The 25,430-nt window shown below is 45.3% G+C and overlaps 1 protein-coding gene across 2 annotated transcripts in view; it reads right to left on the bottom strand.

The window, feature by feature from the left end:
- The window catches only part of SEMA3D (semaphorin 3D), a 293,106-nt gene that overhangs the window by 266,351 nt on the left and 1,325 nt on the right, over nt 1-25,430 (bottom strand). Inside the window, exon 1 of one of the 2 annotated variants that reach the window (XM_063926930.1) lies at nt 15,584-16,087. The exons of the other annotated variant lie outside the window; for it this stretch is intronic. The gene's annotated coding sequence lies outside the window, so the exon portion shown is untranslated. Of the gene's footprint in view, nt 1-15,583; nt 16,088-25,430 lie in introns of those variants that run through there. 2 annotated transcript variants of the gene reach the window in all.

The following is a 25,430-nucleotide window of genomic DNA, read 5'->3' as shown; positions in this document are numbered from 1 at the left end:
GTCATAGATAATTGAATTTAAAAAATACAAAAATGTTACCGCTAGTGGAGACAATGAAGTCTAAAAATATACTTAAAAAGTTTATAAAATGACAGTATCCCAAGATAAGTTAAATGAAAATAAAACGAAGAACAATAAAAATAGAGCATAAAATACTGTAAAACCATAAAAGTCTCAATTAAAACTGGATGCTTTTTATGGCACCTGGCCACTTTCTCAGGACAACTTTATTCTTAAGCTGCATTTTAGATTTTGCACACATCTATATCAACTCTAAAGGAGAAATTCAATTAGCTGTGGTAATTTACCACGGGTTAATTGATCCCCATGGCTATTCAATTTTCCCAGAAGTCAGCCCGCAGACTGCACTTTTTTTTTCCAAGCCTGAGCAGGCTCCAAAAAAACCCCAAACATGCCTTAAATAGCCTGTTTTTTCGCAAGCTGCATAATTGTTAACATGTAGGTCCGGGTACTTATCCTGACCTGATTCAGATGTGGTTGGAGATATTATCACTGCTGCTTCCTTGGAAGCAGCATAGATAGTGCTGTATGGTAATGCAGAAGGATGCGTGTATTGCAAGCAGATGCCTCCTGCTTCAGTAGTGATCTGACCTGCATCCTAAGACACAGCCGGGATCACTCACTCACCATCAGGCGGTTTGCAGCACCCATGGGGATCCCTGGCTTCTTCCACCGTCCTTTGCAACCACAGGGATCCCCGGCCTCTCCCTCCCTCCTTTTGGAGAAAAGGAGGCTGTCGCCGCCCTCTCCCCACCTACAAATGATATTTGATGACAGACTGTGTGCTACGTCATAGGTTTCATTTGCGCACATGCAGAACAGGTTTTGCGCATGTGCAGAGGCGTAACTAAGGTAGGGCGAGTGGCGCACGTGCCCTGGGCGCATTGGCAGGCCCAGCAGAGGGGGCGCCGGCGGCGGCCACGGCATCATGCCCACCCGTCCCGTCCCGCTGCAATGTGAGGGGTGGAGAGCGCAGCGTCTCTCCTGCCCCTCAATGTCCTCACTACTGCTGCCAGCGGCGCTGCGTGTCTGTCCGGTCTCCGGCGGCGTTAGCCAATCAGAGCTTGCGGACCGGCTCCTGATTGGCTGCCGGTCCGCGAGCTCTGATTGGCTAACGAACCGGCGCCACATTTAAGATAGCCGCCACCGGAGACCTGGAGTGTTGAGGGGCAGGAGAGGCGCTGCGCTCTCCTCCCCTCACATAGCAGAGGGAAGCGGTGACTGACAGCCGGGATCCTGACTGAAGTAAGCAGGGGGGGGGGGGGAGTCGAGTCTTGTATCTGGCACTGTGGGGCATGTAACTGGCACTGTGGGGCATGTATCTGGCTCTGTGGGGCATTGTAACTGGCACTGTGGGGCATTGTAACTGGCACTGTGGGGCATTGTAACTGGCACTGTGGGGCATTGTAACTGGCACTGTGTATCTGTCACTGTGGGGCACTGTGTATCTGGCACTGTGGGGTACTGTGTATCTGGCACTGTGGGGCACTGTGTATCTGGCACTGTGTATCTGGCACTGTGGGGAAATTGTGTATCTGGCACTGTGTAAAAAGGGGACTCTGCATGCGTACTGTGCAAAAATTGAATGAAGGTGTGCTGAGAGACGACACAAGGGGTAGGTGATAGTGTGCTGAAAGGCGACACAGGGGGTAGGTGATAGTCATGTTGGCATGCCCCAATTTCAGTGACCACACCCCTTCTGGTGCGTGGCCACGCCCATTTTTCCAGTGCGCACACACTTCATTTTGTGTGTGTGTTTTGTTTTTTGTTTTTTTTGGGGGGGTGCCACTCTTCATCCAGCCCTGGGCTCCGAAAACCCTAGTTACGCCTCTGCGCATGTAGAAAAGGACAGACAATCTGTACTTTGTGATACGCGGCGCACCTCCAACCACATCTGAATAACCCACAATGTGTTAATGCCCAACAACAGATAAATTTATGGGGGGGGGGGAGGGGGGATTTACTTGAATAGATCAAAGTGAAAAAACATTTTTCACTCTCATTAATTTATTGGGGCTAATTGGGTTCCCCCTTGAATCTCTCTGGACATTTTAATTCTGCTCCATTAGCAGTGCAACATGGTTTTACTAAGGTGCAAAGTTACTTATACCCCTTTTCCACTAGCTCAAAAAACATGGGCACGCATTTCCCCATGTTTTTTGCTAATGGAAATGGCTCCCTCTGCAAAAACCCGGATCAAGCGATCACAAGTTCAACTCGGTAAGCTGTGCAGTGTAAACGGAAGCCGTGTCGATGCGACACGGCTCCTGTTCACAGTGTATGGAAGGGCGGTGCTGGGAGTTCATGTGATCTCCCAGCACCGCCTCTGCCGCATCAGCAGCAGCGTCACCAACCCAGCAATATGCCGGGTTGGTGAGTGCAGTGGGAAAGGGGGCTCTGATTCGGGTCGCAGCCGAGAAGCACCCGTGTCAGGCTCCTGGCTGCGACCCGCATCACTAGTGGAAAAGGGGTTTTTCTCTTTTTTGACTCAGCAAATTGGGAAGGGCACAAACTGTGCCACAGTGGGGGTGCTGATCTTACACATGTCTGGTCCCCTACAACCAACCATTCCATGCCACTGATGCATGTGGCATCTATCATGCAGAGCAGCAGGAAATGGAACATACCCTAGCTTCCTTAAATTAGAACTGTCCCACTGAAATCAAAACAGTTTGGTAGTTTTGCTTATGAGCTGGAATTTTCATCATTATTTTATTTACTGCAATTGTTCACTAACTTTCATAGTTTGAGCGTTTCTAAACAAAAAAAAAAAAACAACTCTGCAAGGACTAGATTTCTTATCTAGCCAGACTTGTTGTCTATTTTTCAACTCTATTATTCCCCTAATCTTGTACACCCACTAGTGACATCTGCCACACAAAACACTTTATTTTCTTGTTCAGATAGACTCCCTGATGGGTTCTCTCTCTATTCATTTCTCCTGAGCACATGCTAATTGCCCAAACCATGCACCTGTGTCTTTTATAAATCATCCCTTTTTTCTTATAAATCGTAAATTGCAATGAGGAGCGTCATCTTACCATTTCCTTCACATTATGTTCCTGTATTGTTACCAGTGAATGTTTGTCTTATTTCTCTACTTCACATGCACACAGGTTATGTATGTGATAATATCGTGATTTTGCATTAAAGTTGATGTATCCAAATTTGAATCACTTAGTTTACTGAAGAATGTAATTTGCCGATATAAGAAGCAAGCACTAAGAAATACTGTATAAAACTGGTCACTAGTCCAATGATAAATAGGGTTAACCCCTGTGAATTTCACATTTAAAATAATTTGCACTTTACAGATTTTTTGTGACCTGATGAAACTTTACTGCGCCATTCTGTATAACTACTAACAATTACCAGTACAGTATATTTTTAAACAAATAATATGACAGCATTAATGTGCCAAAATCTGAGAGAGATCACTAATTTCTGTCCAAAAATAAACATGTCCATGCTTATTACACTGGGAAAATACACACACGGCATAAACATTATCTTTATAATGCTTACTTGCTGTATTAAGGTGATATTTTGTACAAAAGTTAGTACTTGTGATGACTGAGGAGTAAAGCTAGGCATACACTATACAATTATCTGGCAGATTATCTGCCAGATCTGGCTGGTTGGAATGAAAATCTGGTAATGGATGAGAGCAAATGACAATCTACTATTTGCTCCCAAACATTTAAAAATGGAGAAAAACTGTTGATCGTGCAAATTGGTTAAAGCTGTGATTTAACAAATTTGTCTGAACTACAGTTTTTGTCCATTTTCCAGTGTCTGGGAGCAAATGGTCGATTGTCATTTGCTTTCATCCATTACCATATTTTCATTCCAACCAGCCAGATCTGGCAGATAATCTGTCAGATAACTGTACAGTGTATGCCTAGCTTTAATTTGTGCATTTTATAATACTATTTTTTTTTCAGCAGGAAACCACAGCAATTTAAAGTAAAAATATGGTCAGTTGATTTAGGCATGTCTCCCTGACACTATTGTGACTGGGATGTCAAAGAGCTGTATGCAGCGTTGTCCATTCATTTTTATGTTATGTCATTGCTTTAAAATGCTAAGGTTTCCTGATAAGAAAACAGAAGTGCCCTAAAATGCTCCTCTGACCCTACCACTAGGGACACTGTCCTCTTGGTGTCTTAACTGATGCTGCTTCACACCATTTCAGAATCATCTGCAAAATCCCAACATTCACTCATGCAAATTAAAAATAATATAAAGATGTATGAAACTAAGGCTGTTTACACAAAACAATTATTCAGGTTTCTAAATAGTTCACAGGTACAAAATACAAGTCTCATGGAGTTTGAACAAAAAATATAACAAAATATTCGTTGATACTGTATACCATACTTGCCTACCTGACCCTCTCCATGAGGGAGAAAATGCTCTGTTCCTGGACTTTCCTGGTAATGTATGATTGCCATCACCTGTGGTGAGCTAGTTAATTGATAAGAAAGGTGTTTCACCACAGGTGATGGCAATCATACATTACCAGGAAAGTCCAGGAACAGAGCATTTTCTCCCTCATGGAGAGGGGCAGGTAGGCAAGTATGCTGTATACTCTATTAGAGTAGGCCAATGGGCATAATATGTCATTTGGGCACATACAACTTTCTGCAAGTGTGTCACAGCTCAATATTGACAATGCGACTACTGCACTATCATGAAAAGTAAAAGTTCCAAAATGTTGCGGAAATATTCTCTTATTGCTGCAAAAAGCCTCAAACCATGTGTAAGTGCACCACTCCTTCCACAGTCGCACCGCACAGCAGAATGCATATAATACCATTAGCCCAGCTCTACTGATAGACCTATGGTAGAGAACATGTCAATTAATAAATGCAGTAAGGAAGTACAAGTCAAAATAGGAAATGTAAAATTGTATTACTGGAGTATCACACCTCCATGTAATGTAATGTTCTGTTGTGAAGCTCTGTCAAGCAAAATTGTGTCAGTGTTGTGCTCATCTAACCACAGTAACCCTATGATTTCCACGAGATCTACCTAACTATAATTCATCTGATCTTACTTATTAATAGTTTCTTGTGCAGTGCCCACATATTACGAAGCACATTATAGAGAATATTTAATGATTCACATCAGCCCCTGTCCCTATGAAACTTACAATTTATACCACACTAGGGTTAACTTAGTCAGATATGTACAGTAAATAGGAGAAATAATCAAAACCATTGCTCCTATCAAAAGCTACTGTACTGCAGCCTTCACAATATTCAAAGATAGTGAAAATCTGAACACTAAAACAAAAGTGAAGAATTGTGAAATTAGAATATGCACCTGAACACACATATTCTCATTCACAATTATTAAATTAGTTAGAACCCTATCTGAAATTTCATATGCAACCAGATATTTGGGTGTAATATTACCACTTATAATTGAAAATGTGTGTATATCTGTACATGCAAACTTATTAATTGATTGTTGTATTTGACGTGGTGCAATGCTTCAATAAAAATGTTTGATAAAAAATAAGAATTTACTTACCGATAATTCTATTTCTCGGAGTCCGTAGTGGATGCTGGGGTTCCTGAAAGGACCATGGGGGATAGCGGCTCCGCAGGAGACAGGGCACAAAAAGTAAAGCTTTAGGATCAGGTGGTGTGCACTGGCTCCTCCCCCTATGACCCTCCTCCAAGCCTCAGTTAGGATACTGTGCCCGGACGAGCGTACACAATAAGGAAGGATTTATGAATCCCGGGTAAGACTCATACCAGCCACACCAATCACACTGTACAACCTGTGATCTGAACCCAGTTAACAGTATGATAACAGCGGAGCCTCTGAAAGATGGCTCACAACAATAATAACCCGATTTTTGTAACTATGTACAAGTATTGCAGATAATCCGCACTTGGGATGGGCGCCCAGCATCCACTACGGACTCCGAGAAATAGAATTATCGGTAAGTAAATTCTTATTTTCTCTATCGTCCTAGTGGATGCTGGGGTTCCTGAAAGGACCATGGGGATTATACCAAAGCTCCCAAACGGGCGGGAGAGTGCGGATGACTCTGCAGCACCGAATGAGAGAACTCCAGGTCCTCCTTAGCCAGGTTATCAAATTTGTAGGATTTTACAAACGTGTTTGCCCCTGACTAAATAGCCGCTCGGCAAAGTTGTAAAGCCGAGACCCCTCGGGCAGCCGCCCAAGATGAGCCCACCTTCCTTGTGGAATGGGCATTTACATATTTTGGCTGTGGCAGGCCTGCCACAGAATGTGCAAGCTGAATTGTATTACACATCCAACTAGCAAAAGTCTGCTTAGAAGCAAGAGCACCCAGTTTGTTGGGTGCATACAGGATAACAGCAAGTCAGTTTTCCTGACTCCAGCCGTCCTGGAACCTATATTTTCAGGGCCCTGACCACATCTAGCAACTTGGAGTCCTCCAAGTCCCTAGTAGGCGCAAGACACCACAATAAGCTGGTTCAGGTGAAACACTGACACCACCTTAGGGAGAGAACTGGGGACGAGTCCGCAGCTCTGCCCTGTCCGAATGGACAAACAGATATGGGCTTTTTTGAGAAAAAAAAAACACCAATTTGACACTCGCCTGGTCCAGGCCAGGTCCAAGAGCATGTTCACTTTTCATGTGAGATGCTTCAAATCCACAGATTTGACTGGTTTTAAACCAATGTGTTTTGAGGAATCCCAGAACTACGTTGAGATCCCACAGTGCCACTGGAGGCACAAAAGGGGGTTGTATATGCAATACTCCCTTGACAAACTTCTGGACTTCAGGAACTGAAGCCAATTCTTTCGGGAAGAAAAATCGACAGGGCCGAAATTTGAACCTTAATGGACCCCAATTTGAGGCCCATAGACACTCCTGTTTGCAGGAAATGCAGGAATCGACCGAGTTGAAATTTCTTCGTGGGGCCTTCCTGGCCTCACACCACGCAACATATTTTCGCCACATGTGGTGATAATGTTGTGTGGTCACCTCCTTTCTGGCTTTTACCAGGGTAGGAATGACCTCTTCCTGAATGCCTTTTCCCTTAGGATCCGGCGTTCCACCGCCATGCCGTCAAACGCAGCTGCGGTAAGTCTTGGAACAGACATGGTACTTGCTGAAACAAGTCCCTTCTTAGCGGCAGAGGCCATAAGTCCTCTGTGAGCATCTCTTGAAGTTCCGGGTACCAAGTCCTTCTTGGCCAATCCGGAGCCATGAGTATAGTTCTTACTCCTCTACGTCTTATAATTCTCAGTACCTTAGGTATGAAAAGCAGAGGATGGAACACATACACCGACTGGTACACCCACGGTGTTACCAGAACGTCCACAGCTATTGCCTGAGGGTCTCTTAACCTGGCGCAATACCTGTCCCGTTTTTTGTTCAGACGGGACGCCATCATGTCCACCTTTGGTAATTCCCAACGGTTTACAATCATGTGGAAAACTTCCTCATGAAGTTCCCACTCTGCCGGGTGGAGGTCGTGCCTACTGAGGAAGTCTGCTTCCCAGTTTCCATTCCCGGAATGAAACACTGCTGACAGTGCTATCACATGATTTTCCGCCCAGCGAAAAGTCCTTGCAGTTTTTGCCACTGCCCTCCTGCTTCTTGTGCCGCCCTGTCTATTTACGTGGGCGACTGCCGTGATGTTTTATCCCACTGGATCAATACCGGCTGACCTTGAAGCAGAGGTCTTGCTAAGCTTAGAGCATTATAAATTTACCCTTAGCTATATTTATGTGGAGAAAAGTCTCCAGACTTGATCACACTCCCTGGAAATTTTTTCCTTGTGTGACTGCTCCCCAGCCTCTCGGGCTGGCCTCCGTGGTCACCAACATCCAAAACTGAATGCCGAATCTGCGGCCCTCTAGAAGATGAGCACTCTGTAACCACCACAGGAGAGACACCCTTGTCCTTGGATATAGGGTTTTCCGCTGATGCATCTGAAGATGCGATCCGGACCATTTGTCCAGCAGATCCCACTGAAAAGTTCTTGCATGAAATCTGCCGACTGGAATTGCTTCGAAGGAAGTCACCATTTTTTTACCATGGCCCTTGTGCAATGATGCACTGATTTTAGGAGGTTCCTGACTAGCTCGGATAACTCCCTGGCTTTCTCTTCCGGGAGAAACACCTTTTTCTGGACTGTGTCCAGAATCATCCCTAAGCACAGGAGACTTGTTGTCGGGATCATGCTACTCCGACCTCCAACTGTTCCCTGGACTTTGCCCTTATCAGGAGATCGTCCAAGTAAGGGATAATTAAGACGCCTTTTCTTCGAAGAAGAACCATCATTTCGGCCATTACCTTGGTAAAGACCCGGGGTGCCGTGGACAATCCAAACGGCAGCGTCTGAAACTGATAGTGACAGTTCTGTACCACGAACCTGAGGTACCCTTAGTGATAAGGGCAAATTTGGGACATGGAGGTAAGCATCCCTGATGTCTCGGGACACCATATAGTCCCCTTCTTCCCGGTTCGTTATCACTGCTCTGAGTGACTCCATCTTGATTTGAACCTTTGTAAGTGTTCAAATTTTTTTAGATTTAGAATAGGTCTCACCTAGCCTTCTGGCTTCAGTACCACAATATAGTGTGGAATAATACCCCTTTTCTTGTTGTAGGAGGGGTAATTTAATTATCACCTGCTGGGAATACAGCTCGTGAATTGTTTCCCATACTGCCTCCTTGTCGGAGGGAGACCTTGGTAAAGCAGACTTCAGGAGCCTGCGCAGGGGAAACGTCTCGACATTTCAATCTGTACCCCTGGGATACTACTTGTAGGATCCAGGGGTCCTGTACGGTCTCAGCGTCATGCTGAGAGCTTGTCAGAAGCGGTGGAACGCTTCTGTTCCTGGGAATGGGCTGCCTGCTGCAGTCTTCTTCCCTTTCCTCTATCCCTGGGCAGATATGACTCTTATAGGGACGAAAGGACTGAAGCTGAAAAGACGGTGTCTTTTTCTGCAGAGATGTGACTTAGGGTAAAAAACGGTGGATTTTCCAGCAGTTGCCGTGGCCACCAGGTCCGATGGACCGACCCCAAATAACTCCTCTTCCTTTATACGGCAATACACCTTTGTGCCGTTTGGAATCTGCATCACCTGACCACTGTCGTGTCCATAAACATCTTCTGGCAGATATGGACATCGCACTTACTCTTGATGCCAGAGTGCAAATATCCCTCTGTGCATCTCGCATATATAGTTTAAATGCTCTATAGTCAATAAAATACTGTCCCTGTCAAGGGTATCAATATTTTTAGTCAGGGAATCCGACCAAGCCACCCCAGCTCTGCACATCCAGGCTGAGGCGATCGCTGGTCGCAGTATAACACCAGTATGTGTGTATATACTTTTTATGATATTTTCCAGCCTCCTGTCAGCTGGCTCCTTGAGGACGGCCCTATCTATAGACGGTACCGCCACTTGTTCTGATAAGCGTGTGAGCGCCTTATCCACCCTAAGGGGTGTTTCCCAACGCGCCCTAACTTCTGGCGGGAAAGGGTATACCGCCCATATTTTCTATCGGGGGGAACCCACGCATCATCACACACTTCATTTAATTTATCTGATTCAGGAAAAACTACGGTAGTTTTTTCACATCCCACATAATACCCTCTTTTGTGGTACTTGTAGTATCAGAAATATGTAACACCTCCTTCATTGCCCTTAACGTGTGGCCCTAATAAGGAATACGTTTGTTTATTCACCGTCGACACTGGATTCAGTGTCCCTGTCTGTGTCTGTGTCGACCGACTAAAGTAAACGGGCGTTTTAAAACCCCTGACGGTGTTTTTGAGACGTCTGGACCGGTACTAATTGTTTGTCGGCCGTCTCATGTCGTCAACCGACCTTGCCGCGTGTTGACATTATCACGTAATTCCCTAAATAAGCCATCCATTCCGGTGTCGACTCCCTAGAGAGTGACATCACCATTACAGGCAATTGCTCCGCCTCCTCACCAACATCGTCCTCATACATGTCGACACACACGTACCGACACACAGCACACACACAGGGAATGCTCTGATAGAGGACAGGACCTACTAGCCCTTTGGAGAGACAGAGGGAGAGTTTGCCAGCACACACCAAAAACGCTATAATTATATAGGGACAACCTTATATAAGTGTTTTCCCTTATAGCATCTTTTTTATATATTTCTAACGCCAAATTAGTGCCCCCCCTCTCTGTTTTAACCCTGTTTCTGTAGTGCAGTGCAGGGGAGAGCCTGGGAGCCTTCCCTCCAGCCTTTCTGTGAGGGAAAATGGCGCTGTGTGCTGAGGAGATAGGCCCCGCCCCTTTTTCGTCGGCCTCGTCTCCCGCTCTTAACGGATTCTGGCAGGGGTTAAATATCTCCATATAGCCCCCGGAGGCTATATGTGAGGTATTTTTAGCCAAAAATAGGTTTTCATTGCCTCCCAGGGCGCCCCCCTTCCAGCGCCCTGCACCCTCAGTGACTGCCGTGTGAAGTGTGCTGAGAGGAAATGGCGCACAGCTGCAGTGCTGTGCGCTACCTTAAGAAGACTGAGGAGTCTTCATGCCGCCGATTCTGGACCTTCTTCTTGTTTCAGCATCTGCAAGGGGGCCGGCGGCGAGGCTCCGGTGACCATCCAGGCTGTACCTGTGATCGTCCCTCTGGAGCTAATGTCCAGTAGCCAAAGAAGCCAATCCATCCTGCACGCAGGTGAGTTCACTTCTTCTCCCCTAAGTCCCTCGTTGCAGTGATCCTGTTGCCAGCAGGACTCACTGTAAAATAAAAAACCTAAGCTAAACTTTTCTAAGCAGCTCTTTAGGAGAGCCACCTAGATTGCACCCTTCTCGGCCGGGCACAAAAATCTAACTGAGGCTTGGAGGAGGGTCATAGGGGGAGGAGCCAGTGCACACCACCTGATCCTAAAGCTTTACTTTTTGTGCCCTGTCTCCTGCGGAGCCGCTATCCCCCATGGTCCTTTCAGGAACCCCAGCATCCACTACGGACTCCGAGAAATAGAATTATCGGTAAGTAAATTCTTATTTTTTATCAAACATTTTTATTGAAGCATTGCACCACGTCAAATACAACAATCAATTAATAAGTTTGCATGTACAGATATACACACATTTTCAATTATAAGTGGTAATATTACACCCAAATATCTGGTTGCATATGAAATTTCAGATAGGGTTCTAACTAATTTAATAATTGTGAATGAGAATATGTGTGTTCAGGTGCATATTCTAATTTCACAATTCTTCACTTTTGTTTTAGTGTTCAGATTTTCACTATCTTTGAATATTGTGAAGGCTGCAGTACAGTAGCTTTTGATAGGAGCAATGGTTTTGATTATTTCTCCTATTTACTGTACATATCTGACTAAGTTAACCCTAGTGTGGTATAAATTGTAAGTTTCATAGGGACAGGGGCTGATGTGAATCATTAAATATTCTCTATAATGTGCTTCGTAATATGTGGGCACTGCACAAGAAACTATTAATAAGTAAGATCAGATGAATTATAGTTAGGTAGATCTCGTGTGAGGAGTCTTCATGCCGCCGATTCTGGACCTTCTTCTTGTTTCAGCATCTGCAAGGGGGCCGGCGGCGAGGCTCCGGTGACCATCCAGGCTGTACCTGTGATCGTCCCTCTGGAGCTAATGTCCAGTAGCCAAAGAAGCCAATCCATCCTGCACGCAGGTGAGTTCACTTCTTCTCCCCTAAGTCCCTCGTTGCAGTGATCCTGTTGCCAGCAGGACTCACTGTAAATAAAAAACCTAAGCTAAACTTTTCTAAGCAGCTCTTTAGGAGAGCCACCTAGATTGCACCCTTCTCGGCCGGGCACAAAAATCTAACTGAGGCTTGGAGGAGGGTCATAGGGGGAGGAGCCAGTGCACACCACCTGATCCTAAAGCTTTACTTTTTGTGCCCTGTCTCCTGCGGAGCCGCTATCCCCCATGGTCCTTTCAGGAACCCCAGCATCCACTAGGACGATAGAGAAATAATAATAATAATAATAATAATAATAATAATAATCAGAACCCAATTAATAGATCATATGGCTTTAGAGTGGCATACGCGCACGCAGGGGGGGGGGGGGGGTTCCGAGTACCTAGAACCCCCCCCCTGGCCGCCGATGTATCGTGGGGAACCGAGCATCTAATGTATTTCTACTCCTGCAGAAATAGGTAAAACCTCCCCCACATCCCCACAGTAAGCGGCGGCAGACAGTAGTGATCTGCCTTGCCTGCTGAGCGGCGACAGCGGAAGCTGACCGCCACAGGTACAGCGGGACAGCACCGCTGCTGAGAGCCGGGGTACAGTGAGGACAGCCAGCGGCAGCAGCGGAGGCTGACCGCGGCTGTAACAGGGCAGGAGCGTCTTGAGGCTGGCCGCAGCGCTCAGGCTGGAATGAGTGGAAAGCAGCTCCTCTCAGGCGATGTGCGAGAGGTGATAGGACACTAGTGGCGCTGCTTGTAACTTCATTCCCGGCCAGGCACTGACTCCATATCTCTGTGAAGCACAGCAAGGTGAGACGTGCCGGGGGCGGACGCCGGTACTCAATAGCAGTGACCAGGGGGAGTGCTGTCCATCTATGCGGGAGGGGGGAATGTCGGTGCTGTGTATTTCTGTCTATGGGGAGGGGAGGCATGTCGGTGCTGTGTCTGTCTATGGGGAGGGGAGGAATGTCGGTGCTGTGTCTGTCTATGGGGAGGGGGGAATGTCGGTGCTGTGTATTTCTTTCTGTCTATGGGGAGGGGGGAATGTCGGTGCTGTGTATTTCTTTCTGTCTATGGGGAGGGGGGAATGTCGGTGCTGTGTATTTCTTTCTGTCTATGGGGAGGGGAGGAATGTCGGTGCTGTGTCTGTCTGTTCATGGGGAGTAGAGGAATGTCGGTGCTGTGTCTTTCTGTCTATGGAGAGAAGGAGGGTTGCTGGGGAGGAAATGATGTTCCCATGTTGTCTGTCCTATGGATGGGGAGGGTATTCAGAGCCAGTTAACCTACCAGTATATTTTTGGATTGTGGGGTGAAACCGGAGTACCCAGAAAAATCCCAAGCAAGCACAGGGAGAATATACAAACTCCACACAGTTCCCATGTTGGAATTCTATCCCATGACCTCATTACACCATCCATACTGCTGTACAGTCGACAGAGGGTTGACATTGGACATTGCTAATGTGTCTTAGCACAATGGTTAAAAATACGTAAATCACGACAGCGTTGAACCTAATAAGTTGCAGCTAAATAATTCACTTTAGTCACTACATGGTTCCACAGTATGCAACTAAATTGTAAAATAATTCCTTTTAGCGTATACCTTATACAATTTCCATAAAGTAATACATTTTTACATTGGTCTGTAACCAATTATTTGGAAACCCCTGTTTCAAAATCCAGCGTTTGCCACTGAGTGGGAATGAAACACGAACAAACATGGAGTAACATCCAAACTCCACAGAGTTAGAACCTTAGTCAGAATTAAACCCAGGACTGTGAGTTAGCAATGATACCACTGTGCCACCATGCTGCACATCATATGAATTAGTTCAAAGATCTTTAGAAGGAGTTTCAGATCTGAAAGACGTGCAGAGCAAATACACTAGTATAAAGGCTTTCTAGGTTACTGCTAAATTCCTGACCACTGAACAATTGTTGTTTGTTAAGCCCTCTGTAAGTGCTGCATGGAGAAGATAAGAGGACATTATTGAGACAGGAGTTGTAACAGTATCATTTCAAAGGAGAGAAAAAATATCAAGCCAGAGAAATACTCATTATATAGCAAACATTGGCTAGGTAACACCAGTTATAGATTAAAAAAATATATGTATTATAATTATTACTAAAGAACAATTACATCTTGGCAGACACACAGGTGGGAACTGTTGTGACATACAGATCTTAGCAAGACAGTTACATAAAACATCACTCACATACTGGTGAAGGAAAGCTGCTCTGTTATACTTCAAATGACTTGCAATGGTTAAAGTCAGCTATATACCCCAGACAACTATGATTTTCCACAGGCTACATCACATTGCTACAGGATAAATCACTGTGTTTTGCTATGGCCTAATTACTTAGGATTAGTAACAGAGATGTATCTGGGGTATGATTAGAGCATGCAGGTTTTGGGTGTCAGATTGTCAGTGAGAAGTTAGTTACAGCACAAGTCATATGTTACAGACATTACTATAAGGTTGAACAATGTAATGGATGTTACTAGTGAGGATCAACTCATTAAACAAATGTGATTTGCAACTGTCAGTGTTTACTGTCACAGCTATGTAATGTTTCAATTCATTAATTAAAGAACAAGCAGGAAAGATTATAAATAATAGACACAGTAGTGCTCCTAAGAACATTTCTTTTTAAGGCAATAGAACTTTCAACATCATGTCATTCTTAATTGTCATAGTATAATGTAACTTGGAATTCAGAAGCAGTGATGCAAAGCAGAAACTGGAGAATCCCACCACTAAAATAGTAATATCCTGTTTGGACAATATCTGACTTCCAGTATACATTAGGTCAAAGACAGCAAAACCGTAACTGCAGTTGTCACTAGAGAGTCTGGAATCTATATCAGTTATGTCATCATATGAAGTCACACTAGGTTTCAAGTAATCTCTTTATGTAATACTTGTGTGCAATGACTTCCATTTATATTCCTCATGATAATAGCACAAAAAAAAAAATAGTTTATACTCTCCAGTCATATTTTAAGTGAGTTGCACTTTTTGCTACAATTCCATAAACTCTACATGTTACATCATACCCAAGATGACAGATTGTAATATCAACAAGCCAAGCGTTTAGCAATATTATTATGTTCTACTACATTAGATATAATACCCCAGACCAGTTCACTATAAGCTCAGTCATAGACCATTATTAGGGATTTAAAAAATGTATGCTTCCAGCATATGTGATTAAAAATACATGTTGGCAAAGAAATATGTTATGGTAATGTCTGTGGCTCAATCTGTAATATGTAGACTTCCCTGCAAATGTTGGCAGACTTTCACCAACTAGGAAATGATCGTATCTGCCAATGCTTAAGAAAAATGCACTGAGGACTCTGTAATTCTCTGAAAACCCAGCACATTGCAATGATGGGATTTCAATACATACTGTAATTTTAATGGAATGTACTACGGTAGGAGCTGTCATAACTTTAATGATTAGGCTACACCACATTGCGATCTGAAGGAAATAATAAGCGGAACTTAATCCTAATACACTTTATAGTAAACATAGTAAGTTAGATACAAAACCAGAATGAACAATTAAAGCTACATAAAATATGACTTAATCCAGTGCAGTTGCCTGCACTCACATCATTGCATCAGATCAGATCATCAGACAGATGCAGGATTTTCAGTGTAAAGCTTATGGGATATTTATATGTCTTCTCTCTCACATTAAAGTATGTTTCTATTACTGCATGCACAGGTGTGTCCAGCCCAGTAAGACAAATGATAAAGCAGCAATTTACTGTACTATTAATATCTGTATTTTCATGACTGTAGCACAAATGTATTTTCGCATCGATATATTTAGTAAAGTGAAATAATACTTTACCTATATTTTCAGCAGGCGATGAAGTGAGTCCCTGGAGGATAAAAGTTGCCAGTAAATCGGGAATGTGCCAGCAGTCATCCAGTCCCCTGTCAGGAGAGGATCAGCACTACGCGGGGCAGCAGCGTGTGCTATGGCTATACAGAGAGAGCTGTCACGCCTAATGAATACAGTCCAGGACTCGCCAGCGTGGAAAAAGTCAAGTAAAGGGTCCTACTTAGGTGCATATGTGAAGCCTGCTCATTAGCCTGTGCTGGGCTAGACTGCTATGAACGTCATCTCCCTCTGATGCTTGTGGTGGGTAATGTCATAGACGGGGCTGGAGTTTATCCACTCATTCATCCACTTTGTCAACAAACCAAGCAGCTCCCTGTGTATGAGGGATTCCAATTACAGCCGTGTACTGTGCAGCAGGATGGGAGGAGGAGTGAGGCACAGGCTCAGCCCGGTTACACTCAGCCTGGTCTCCAGGCACTGGCACAGCTTCTGATGACTTGCTGGGATCACACACACACGCTGGCAGGAGTAACGTGTTGTTGCTAAAAACCGCAATGTGAGATATAAATGTGAAATACAACAGTGAGTCATTGTTTAGAAGCTTACAGCCCCGGCTTTCCTAGTCTGCAGTGGCACTCCTGATGAAAGTGACATAATGACTTCGGCACTTATATGGCTTGCCAAGAGTTAATGCTGCTGAGCACTGAGTAAATTAACCCTTCGGTGGATAGAAAACACAACAATTATGTGTGTCAGAATGAGATACCTCACCTGGATATGGGTGATGGAGGTGTTTTATTTAAACCAGGATAAGTCACTAATACACTTTTATTATTGTTATTTTGAGGTAGAGCAGCTGTCACTTCTGCATTGGCAAATAAGTAGTTAACACTTGGCTGTATATATTTCATGGGCGATGAAACCACTTAACTGGTTCCAAAACTTTCCAAAACTGTCACCAAAATTTCCAAAACTGTCACCAAAATTGTCATTAATTTTATTAACAAATCACAAAACTGTAAGATATATATATATATATATATATATATATATATATATATTCACAATTAAGCAGATTTGTTAATACAATTATACTGACAAGTTTATATAACTATTATCTATGTCATTTAATAATTTAAAAAATAGACATTTTTGAGGATATATTTTGAAAAAAATGTTTTACGCAGTTTAAAAGAACCAAAAAACTCTGCTGTGGTAGTTCAGACTGTGGCTGATCCTGGTCGAGCTGTGCAGACAGCTGCACTATCCTGAGCCATGTGAGGTCGAGCTGCAGGAAAATTGTTTTCCTGCCCTTCATTGTGGAATGGGTGTGAGAGGGAGTAGAGGGTTTGGCCAGATGTAATGGAGCAGAGGGGCCCTACTCTCAGTCATTGGTGGATGCAGCAATGGGGTTAATTCAGACCCGATCGCTAAGCTGCATTTTATCACAGCCTGCGATCAGGTCCGAACTGCTCATGCGTATGTACCGCAATGTGCAGGCGCGAAGGATCGCAGCAACAGGGATCGAAGCATAGTAACGGGATGGTGCATAAAAAACGATTGCATGGGTGATCGCAAGGTGACTGACAGGAAGAGGGCGTTTGTGGGTTTCAACTGACCGTTTTCAGGGAGTGTCTGAAAAAACAGGCATGTCCAAGCGTTGGATGGGAGGGTGTCTGCCGTCAATTCCGGTCTCGGACAGGCTGAAGTGATTGTAGCGGCTAAGTAAGTCCTGGGCTGCGCAGGGACTGTACAAAATCAGTTTGTACAGTTCTGATACACATGCGCTCACACACTCCCCCTGTGGGGGGTGACTATCTGATCGCAGGGCTGCAAAAATCGCTGCCCAGCAATCAGGTCTGAATTACCCCCAATGTTAGATAAAACCAAGCTTGGCATGACCATATCTCATGCTACTACACCATGCAAGAGGTTAAGTGCTACAAGGACATATGGCTAAAAATGATAAAGGGCCTATTGTGAGTAGTGGAGAAGTGTGACCAGTGCTGTACACAGGGCTGGACTGCCCATCTGGTACATGCCAGAAGGGCTGGTGGGCCGATCCGGTCAAACAGAGAGCCAGGAAGGACGTGTGCAGCTCAGGTTCCGGCTCTCTGTTTGTCCTCCCATCAACTAAAGTACCCGTTTGTAAGAAATATGGGGCCATGCAGTGAGTCCATGCCCCCCTGACTCACGGCACGCCACAGTGAGTAGTGTCCGCATGCCTCTTCCAAGTGTACACGTGCCCCTTTCACATGTGCATGTGCCCCGGTTCAAGGCAGGGCCACTTTTTTTGCCCCAGTCTTTCCCTCGCCGTATGGCTGTGACTATTGCCATGTGGGCATATACAACTCTTCCCTACAATATCAGCCTCAATATCTTTTTAAATACGGAAAAGTTGGAAATTGCATCACTCTGGCAGGAAAATAAAAATACACTTTTAATACTTATGATTTATGGCTGACAGTGTGGCCGGCTGGGCGGCTGGTCATCATCATGCTCTCATGGTGATGGGTCTGTTTTATGTGGAGGCCCAGAGCTGCAGTTCCATCTGCCCATTGTTATTTGGTCCTGAGACTTTTATATCTAGGCTCTGGGGAGAACCTTTATATTTCATGGCTCGAGTGTTACCATAGGTATAAAAGCTATCTCTGGAGATACTATAGCACCTCCGACATTTGTGCTGTCGCTGTCAGTAACCTTTTCTATGAATGCAATCTCTCAGGTATATATTTTAAAAAGGATGTAGAAATTGTATAAAACAGTGCCATTGTTTCTGTAATGACAAAGAGTATATACGTAAAAAAGCAATACTAACCAGCAGGTCTACATGAACTGCAAATGTGCCACATGTAACAGTACAATAAATACAACACAGCAAAAATAGCGAGATATTGTATTATAACAAGATACACATTTATTACAATATAAAATCATAAAATACACATAAACTAAACACAGTGCAACTATATCCCAGTGTAGTGAAATGTATTAACAATTACCGGCTATAGGAGAGAACTTGCACGCAGTCAGTTCTTACAGTATGAGCATGTATAACAAGAGTCCACCCAGGTGCAGCTACGGGTTTTCTCCTGAGTCCAAGTCCGTCTCCCAAACACACAGGATCTGTTCACGTCAGTCGCCGTGCATCGGGTGTCAATTGCACGAGTACCCACGCATTCTGACCCTCCCCGGGTCTTTTTCAAGGTCAGCTCAACGTCCATATGTGTAGTTATGTGTATATTATGAGTTTATTTTGTAATAAATGTGTATATTGTTACAATACAATATCACACTATTTTTGCCATTCATTTTCTCTATTTCTGGTAATTATCTGACATCGCCATGGTATAAAACACACCTGTGTCAGTGTGGCCGTGAAAGTGGAGGATAACTCTATGGAAGTGGAGACACAGCAATAATAAGCGGTTTATTAAGCACTGGTGGAATGGTATCTAATCTTTTGTGTGTGCAATATTTGTGGTGGAGGTGGGAAGAACCTCTTATTAGATTACTACATCACTAGCTGCTGTGCGCACTGTGTGTTTTTTCCATCCTTGGTTTTATACATTATGTTTTTATATATGTCCTAGGTGGTTTTAAATACTGTAGGTACTCCACAATAGGGGTGCTGAGTGAGGAAGAGGGGTACTCTTTACCCGGGTCTGAGGCCCCCACTTCCTTTAACCCTTCTTACCAGTAACCCACATCAGCAGCCTCTCTTCCAAGCCTATCACACGCTAGAGTGTGCTGGGCAGTGGAAGTTCCAGGAATGCTGCTGCAGCTGAGCAGCAGCAGTCTCCTCTCCCTGCATGGTGTGCGGGGGGTGAGCAATCGCGTGGCACCCCCAGTGCAGGCCTCACCATTTTTGCCTCGCCCTCAGTACCCAGGCCCCACTCTCAACAGCCCTGATTAACAGGCCCCATTATCAAGTTTATTGTGTTTATATTGATACTGAAGAAACTAGGGAGGAGATTGTCCCACAAAACATGTTAACCAGCTACTCAACCTTTAAAACGCCCATTTGTACCTTCCATTGATGCTACAGGGATTCCTCTGGACCCCAGAAATTAGGACTTCATCTTGCCCAGACACACCAACACCGGCCATCTGCCATCTCTCCAGCCATGTATACACAGCCAAAACAAATGCAAATCATCTTGCTTAAGGGCTGTCTGGACCTCGTCAGCCAAGAACTGGTATATATCCCTAACGTGAAATAGCCTATCTGGACTGACATCTTAAATTGCTAGGACTTTAGCAGTTTATATACTGTATATGGGTACAAACTAGAGATGTGCACCGGACATTTTTCGGGTTTTGTGTTTTGGTTTTGGATTCGGTTCCGCGGCCGTGTTTTGGATTCGGACGCGTTTTGGCAAAACCTCCCTGAAATTTTTTTGTCGGATTCGGGTGTGTTTTGGATTCTGGTGGTTTTCTTTCAAAAACCCCTCAAAAACAGCTTAAATAATATAATTTGGGGATAATTTTGATCCCATAGTATTATCATACCCCTTTTACACCTACGAGCACGGGTCGCAGCCGGGAGCCTGACACGGGAGCTGCCCCCTGCTGCGACCCGTGCTCGGTCCCTTTCCCATCAGCAGTCACAACCCGGCATATGCCGGGTTGGTGACGCTTCTAGCTACACGGCAGGGGCGGCGCAGGGAGATCACATGATCTCCCAGCGCCGCCCATCCATACAGTGTAAACGGGAGCCGTGTTGCATCGACACGGCTCCCGTTTACACTACACCCTACCCGGATCATTCCCGTGTCCTACCCAGGTAAATAGCCGGGTAGGATTCACGGGTCACTTGATCCGGGTTTACCCTTTTCCACTTGCCAAAAACACAGGTAAATGCGCGCCCCCGTGCATTTACCCGTGTTTTTTGAGCTAGTGGAAAAGGGGTATTACCTCAATAACCATAATTTCCACTCGTTTCCAGTCTATTCTGAACACCTCACACTGCGCAACATTATTTTTAGTCCTAAAATTTGCACCGAGGTCGCTGGATGACTAAGCTGAGCGACCCAAGTGGGCGGCACAAACACCTGGCCCATCTAGGAGTGGCACTGCAGTGTCAGACAGGATGGCACTTAAAAAAATAGTCCCCAAACAGCACATGATGCAAAGAAAAAAAGAGGTGCACCAAGGTCGCTGGATGGCTAAGCTAAGCGACCCAAGTGGCCGGCACAAACACCTGGCCCATCTAGGAGTGGCACTGCAGTGTCAGACAGGATGGCACTTAAAAAAATAGTCCCCAAACAGCACATGATGCAAAGAAAAAAAGTGGTGCACCAAGGTCGCTGGATGGCTAAGCTAAGCGACCCAAGTAGCCGGCACAAACACCTGGCCCATCTAGGAGTGGCACTGCAGTGTCAGACAGGATGGCACTTAAAAAAATAGTCCCCAAACAGCACATGATGCAAAGAAAAAAAGTGGTGCACCAAGGTCGCTGGATGGCTAAGCTAAGCGACCCAAGTGGCCGGCACAAACACCTGGCCCATCTAGGAGTGGCACTGCAGTGTCAGACAGGATGGCACTTCAAAAAAATAGTCCCCAAACAGCACATGATGCAAAGAAAAAAGAGGTGCACCAAGGTTGCTGGATGGCTAAGCTAAGCGACCCAAGTGGCCGGCACAAACACCTGGCCCATCTAGGAGTGGCACTGCAGTGTCAGACAGGATGGCACTTAAAAAAATTAGCCCCAAACATCACATCACATCACATCACATGTACTGTACTGCTATATATATATATATATATATATATACTGGTGGTCAGCAAAATTCTGCAATGTCCTCCTACTATATACTGCGCACAACTACAATGCAGCACAAATATGGATAGTGTACTTGACGACACAGAGGTAGAGCAATGGACTACTGTACCATACTGCTATATATACTGGTGGTCAGAAAAATTCTGCACTGTCCTCCTACTATATACTGCGCACAACTACAATGCAGCACAGATATGGATAGTATACTTGACGACACAGAGGTAGAGCAATGGACTACCGTACCGTACTGCTATATATATACTGGTGGTCAGGAAAATTCTGCACTGTCCTCCTACTATATATACTGCGCACAACTACAATGCAGCACAGATATGGATAGTATACTTGACGACACAGAGGTAGAGCAATGGACTACTGTACCATACTGCTATATATATACTGGTGGTCAGCAAAATTCTGCACTGTCCTCCTACTATATACTGTGCACAACTACAATGCAGCACAGATATGGAGCGTTTTCAGGCAGAGAACGTAGATATTTGCAGCACACTGAGCACAGATATTTGCAGCACACTGAACACAGAAACTGAGAGAACGTAGCCACGTCCTCTCGCTATCATCTCCAATGCACGAGTGAAAATGGCGGCGATGCGCGGCTCTTTATATGCAATACGAATCTCGCGAGAATACGACAGCGGGATGATGACGTTCGGGCACGTTCGTGTTAACCGAGCAAGGCGGGAAGATCCAAGGCTGCCTCGGAACCGTGTAAGATGGGTGAAGTTCGGAGAGGGTCGGATCTCGAGGAACCGAACCCGCTCATCTCTAGTACAAACCAGACCTGAATTCAGAGTATTGCACTAGTATATTGTTGTGCATATTTGAATGTGTGCTAATTATCACTTTCAAATTGACCTTTTATGTGGTACATGTCCCTTTTCTTTTTTTCTTTTTTAATAAATGTTGAATTATTTTATCAGCTACACCATTATATTTATTGAATATATATTTTCATTGGTAATATACTCTATATTTTTAGTGGTTCACCCTTAATAGTGCTTGAGGAGAGTGTGTGAGGCTCGCAGCCTAAACCTAACCACTCCCTCCTCCACAGCCTAACCCTAACACTATCCCCCACCCCTCCTCCCAGGCACTGGGATCCTGAATGGATCCCACTATAAGTACATTTAAGTGATAAGTACTATGGGGGTCATTCCGACCCGATTGCACGCTGCAGTTTTTTTGCAGCCATGTGATCGGGTATGTCCTGTACATGCGTGCGGGCCACAATGCGCAGGGGCGTCGTTGCCGGGCAGCAACAAATCGAACAAAGAAAGCGTTCGTAGCAGCGAATGCTAGAAGATTGACAGGAAGAGGCCGGCCGGGGGTGTCAACTCACCGTTTTGAAGGCATGAGGCATGTCTGGGTAAACGCAGGCGTGTCCAGTCGTTTCCAGGGAGGGTTTACTGACGTCAGCTCCGGACAAGATCATTGCAGCGGGTGAGTAAGTCCTGAGCTGTGCAGAAACTGCACAAACTTTTGTTTGTGCAGCTCTCTGCACAAGCGAGCGCAGCCCTGCACAGCGAATCCCCCCTCCCATGTAGGCTGAGACTACCTGATCGCAGCAGTGCTAAAAGTAGCCTGCTAGCGATCAGGTCGTAATGAGGGTCTATATGCAGCAGTTTGAGGTTGAACATGATGATACATTAGTAGTCTGATATGAAAGTCAACTCTGGAGAGATAATGTGGACAAATATTGACTGTGGTCCTATATTCAATGGTGAAGAGATAGAAATGGAAACTTACCACCAAGAAAAAAGCCTAAACTCTGGCATGGAAAATAAAATAATATTTATGAAGAGGAAACTGTCGCACAACTAGATGCAGCTGCCATTTAGAAGGCACAGGAGCAGTATAAAAAAAAATATCGCTGCTCCACTAACAGCATTTTACAAGCACAATTTTCTGCATCCTGTCCCCCAAAATAGCATTGCATTGGGGATGCTAGGCTTTCTATACCCGGGGCAAAGATACAACTTGCCACCCCAACTCCCATCCTCTTTTCCATCCTCGATCTCTTTAGTATTTTACTCAGTGGTCGAAGTGGGGCGGTATGCGACGGTATGGCATAACGCCACTTCTCCACAGACCCGGAAGTTTTTTATTTTTAATTGCAGCAGCATGCAGGGGACCTGCGTCCCCTACAGAACTCTGCAGCAGACAGCGCTGGGGCAGTGTGTCTGTCCCCAGCGCTGGTGGACCGGCAGGATGTGGCGGCGGCCAGCGCTGGGATCAAGTGTCTTATCCCAGCGCTAATGAGGCTGTAGCGGCGGAGGCATTTAAAGATTGGCGCCATCCGTGAGCTAATCGCGGCTCACGGACTGGCGGACAATCACAGGCGACCGCGGCGAGCCAATCAGCGCTCGCCTTGTCATAGCCCCGAGCATCTGACGTCAGATGCCGCTGGGACGAGGAGAAGAGAGGAGGCCGCGCGGAAGAGTGGCAAAGAGGTCCAGTGGCCGCGGAAGAGGCCAGAAGACGCTCTTCAGAAGGAAGAAAAGTCGGCGCCGCTGGCCAGGACTGGCCAGCGGCAGAAGACAGAAGAGGCGGTGCCGCTGGCCAGGATGGGCCAGCGGCAGAAGACAGAAGCTCAGGGCCGGAGAGGCCACCAGGGATGGAAAGCAAAAGAGTTAACGAAGCTCCCCCCTGGTGCCTCTCCCACCAGGAGAGGTAGGCCCTCGGTGAGGGCACCTGTCACACCCCCCCCCTCTCTAGACCATCAGGGTTCGGGCACTAGGCCCGTGGGCACAATCAGGCTTAAGGCCTGTGGCGCAGTAGGCGGGCACTAGGCCCGTGGGGTTAATTCAGGCATTAGGCCTGTCCCCATGTACAGGGCATAAGGCCCTAGTTCAGAGTGGCCCTTCAGGTAAAAAAGGTGACCCTGGGCATTAGGCCCAGGTCACCCAACTGGCCACATGTTAGGTGGGTGCTAGGCCCGTGGATGAAGTCAGGCCTCTGGCCTGTGCGCAGTTAGGGGGCGCTAGGCCCAGTTAATAAGTGCCCCCCCTCAGGTGATTAAGGGTGATCTGGGCGAAAGGCCCAGGTCACTCCAACCTGTCCCTGGGGCAATGTACCTGTAATCAATAGGGGATAGGCAGGGGTCTCACTCTCCCTGTCACTGCCGTCACTCTCTCTGTCACTGTCCCTGCTGTCACTCTCCCTCTCCCATAATTGTGGATCATACCATGTGTCATAATGTGAATTGTGGATCATAACGTGTGTCATAATGTGAATTGCGGATCATACCGTGTGCTATAATGTGAATTTCAGCTCATTATGTGTGCTATAATGTGAATTTTGGCTTATTCAGTGTGCTATAATGTGAATTTCGGCTCATTCACTGTGCTATAATGTGAATTTTGGCTTATTCAGTGTGCTATAGTGTGAACTTTGGCTCATTCAGTGTGCTATAATGTGAATTTTGGCACATTCAGTGTGCTATAATGTGAATTTCTGCTCATACCGTGTGCTATAATGTGAATTTCGGCTCATACCGTGTGCTATAATGTGAATTTCGGCTCGTACCATGTGCTATAATGTGAATTTCAGCTCGTACCGTGTGCTATATTGTGAATTTCGTCTCGTTCCGTGTGCTATAAGGTGAAAGGGGCACCAGTACTAGATAGTATAAGGGGTTCTACTACACTGGACACACCCCCTTTTGAGTGGCCATGCCCCCTTTCCATACCCCCACTTCAAAATTTCCACTTCGAACAACTGATTTTACTAATAAAGTCCAGGGTCAAAGCAAACACAGTTTAAAGCTTGCCTAAATGCAGGGGCAGATGCACAATTTCTAAAGGTGGTTTTCCAAATGCTTGATTATTAAGGGTATGCAACTAACCCATGGAGAGGGTTCATCACTTAATAAGTTCTTATACATCTGTGACATCTACTGTGGTACAGTAAGTATCACAAAAAACTATGACACCAGTATTAACAGCAACTCATAAACACTGCAATTTAGATTAGCTTAGACACAGACAATAATTTTACAATGTCTTTGCAGGAATTTATTTCACCAGTACTTTGATAAAGCTCTCTCTC

The sequence above is a fragment of the Pseudophryne corroboree genome, chromosome 6 (assembly GCF_028390025.1).
Source record: "Pseudophryne corroboree isolate aPseCor3 chromosome 6, aPseCor3.hap2, whole genome shotgun sequence".
In the NCBI taxonomy this organism is placed as follows: Eukaryota; Metazoa; Chordata; class Amphibia; order Anura; family Myobatrachidae; genus Pseudophryne; species Pseudophryne corroboree.
This window is presented reverse-complemented; position numbering and strand designations above follow the sequence as displayed.